Source organism: Aotus nancymaae, unplaced genomic scaffold (assembly GCF_030222135.1).
Source record: "Aotus nancymaae isolate 86718 unplaced genomic scaffold, 86718_ANA_hifiasm-v0.15.2.pri h1tg000059l, whole genome shotgun sequence".
Classification (NCBI taxonomy): Eukaryota; Metazoa; Chordata; class Mammalia; order Primates; family Aotidae; genus Aotus; species Aotus nancymaae.
In genome coordinates this window covers 32,105,182-32,107,102 of record NW_026988473.1, presented here as the reverse complement: position 1 = coordinate 32,107,102, position 1,921 = coordinate 32,105,182, and the positions used below count along the sequence as shown (strand labels likewise).

At 43.4% G+C, this 1,921-nt stretch overlaps 1 pseudogene; it reads right to left on the bottom strand.

Moving 5' to 3' along the window:
• Positions 1-331: 331 nt before the first annotated feature.
• Positions 332-1,434, bottom strand: LOC105717225 (palmitoyltransferase ZDHHC2-like; annotated as a pseudogene).
• Positions 1,435-1,921: the final 487 nt, after the last annotated feature.

The window sequence follows — 1,921 nt, the reverse complement described above, 5'->3', positions numbered from 1 at the left end:
GAGCAGAAGTATGAGAAGAAACAGGATGTTTGTATAGAATCAAAGGACCTCCTTTAATATATTTATTTATTTTTCCCTGTTGATTAATAAACCAGAACTACTTTTAATATTTAATAGGAGTTTGTGTTAGTTGTAAAAATGTGTATATTGGATCCAAAATATGTTATATTTTAATCAGTGGCTTGGAGAGAACTTATCAATTCGTATTCTGCATTTCCAGCCAAAGGGATATAGGCATAACTGACGAGTGGCACCTTCCTGTGGGAAGCCTCTTCTGTCCATCTACAGCATTGATACTGTTATAAAGTAGGAATTTATCTTGCTTGAAGAGTTAAGTCTCATTCTCCATGGTTAATGCAGAATTGCTCATACCATCTTTGCATTTCCTGTGTTTGTGCTGCTTGCTGTCGAAGACTGAGAATCAGTAAGAAGGTGGCTCTGGGACTCTCTCAGTGGTTTTGCAGGAAACTAATGGTTTTAGGGATTTTGTTGTAGTGGAATTCAGCCCTGCGGGAGTAGATGGCTGTTCAGGATCCTAGTTAACAAGGCAAGATGGAAAGAAGCAGCCATCACCTAGACTTGAAAAAATGGGTAGTAACCAGTACTTCTTTTCATCACCAAAACCTTGTCGCATATTTTTACTGAAATCCAAGCTGAATCCATTCTTACCTGTTCCATGTCAAAATACTGGACTTCTGAATGCCTCTAATGTAGATTTATTTTTGCTGACTAGCCAACAATGATAGCCAAACAGAGAAGACAAGCTGACAGAAAACATAGCTGCAGCAAAGAATAAAAATGTAATTATGGAACTTGGCTTGAGTAACAGGTAGGCCATTTGTCCAAAATTTGATAAAATACACTGTAAATCTGTTGCCACAAAATAAAAGGCAGTAGAGCAGAGAATAAGCCAAGAAAAGGAGGAGGAACTTTAATTTGAAAATCCAACACAATTGTTCACCCATGGGCAATGATGATCTATCTTCAAAATACATTTATCACGGGCAGAACAGTGATGGCAGCAATCTGGTTTTATAAGTTGGCATCTGTCACAATATCGGATTGCTCCTGACGTGGTCCTGGTATGGATGGAAAGATCCTGGGCTGCTCGCCTAAGAACTTCTTGATGGGCTTCTCCTCTTGGCTCTGTCTCTAACAACTCTTTCTCTGCATAAGAGAGATGGAATTCTTTTGAAGGATTCATCAGTAATGTAAAGATAGTTTTCCAGTATGACCAAATATTACAAAAAGTAGATGATAGGTCATCAGGCACACAGTTTGTTCGCCAGTGTTTTCCTTGGACACTATGCACAGCTGGATGGTGTAGGCGTAGTAGGACCAGCCGGGCAGGAGGCTGATGAACACCACCAGTATCCACTACAGCACCTGCCGGCACCGCCGCCTGGCGCTGCTGCCTGGGCCCGAGGGCGTCATCTTCCAGCTGCATCCACCTACTCAGCTCCGCCGCCACCTGCAGGCCTCTCTCTGGGGCAGGCTGGGCGCGCCCGGCACCCCACGGAGGCACGGGCCCTAGGGCGGCGGCCAGGTGCCCTGTGGCGCTAACTCCGCATCCTGCGGCTGGGAGCAGGCGCCGCAGACTCCTGGCTCCTCAGCCCCGCGGAGGCGGCGGCTGCGAGCGGGGCAGTATATTTATTAATTTCAAAGAGAAAAGGATTAAATTTATAGTAGAGCTATCTGACAGACAATACCTCAATAAAGTATCAAGTTTACTATCACCAGTAAAATGATACATTAATGTATGTGGCTCCTGATACATATACTGATAACACTTTCGTGTTGTCTTTCCAAATGTGCATAACTTTACATTAATAATGAGAAATCATCAAACAAGACACCAGATTGAGAGACTTTCCACAAAATTACTGAGCATTACTCTCAAAGTTGTTGGCACGAAAGGCAA